The following is a 692-nucleotide window of genomic DNA, read 5'->3' as shown; positions in this document are numbered from 1 at the left end:
AAACAGAAAAGTCCCAGCCTTGTCAATGCCTGTGGGAGAAGTGCTGAGATCTGTGCCTCCTTGTTCTCCCTTGGAGAAGCACTCTTTGGGTGCACTCTAGGGAGAAGCAGGTTATTTTTCTTGGAAGAAGGCATTGTGCCACGTAAGAAATGACGGCTATTACATTTGTCATTGTCTGAGGGGCCAGTTCATTCTTGCCTGCAGAGGCCGCTTGCTTCCGTTTCCTACTAAGGGGAGCACACTATTGCTGTTTTTTCTTTTTCTTTTAATAAACTTATCTTTTAATTCCATTTTCCCACAAACTTTTGAAGTTTATTCATTTTCATTGTATTTGAAAGGCAGAGAGACAGAGAGAGAGAGACACAGAGAGAGAGGTCTCTTCCAATGGCTGGTTCAGTCTCCAAATACCTGCAGCAGCCAGGGTTGGGTCAGGCAGAAGCTGGGAGTCGAGTGCCATCTGGGTCTCCTGTGTGGGCAGCAGGGGCCCAAGCACTTGACCACATCTGCTACCTCCCCAGGATGTGCCTTAGCAGGAAGCTGGAAGTGGAGTAGCTGGAATTTGAACCCAGGTGCGCCAACACTGGATGCGGATGGCCCAAACAGTGACTTAACCGCTGTGCCAACACCTGCCCATTGTTGTTTTCTGAGTGCACGTTGCCAGCTCTGTGTAGTTTTCTTGGGAAGACTCCGGA

The sequence above is a fragment of the Lepus europaeus genome, chromosome 9 (assembly GCF_033115175.1).
Source record: "Lepus europaeus isolate LE1 chromosome 9, mLepTim1.pri, whole genome shotgun sequence".
NCBI classification, from domain to species: domain Eukaryota; kingdom Metazoa; phylum Chordata; class Mammalia; order Lagomorpha; family Leporidae; genus Lepus; species Lepus europaeus.
Note: the sequence above shows the minus strand (reverse complement) of the source record.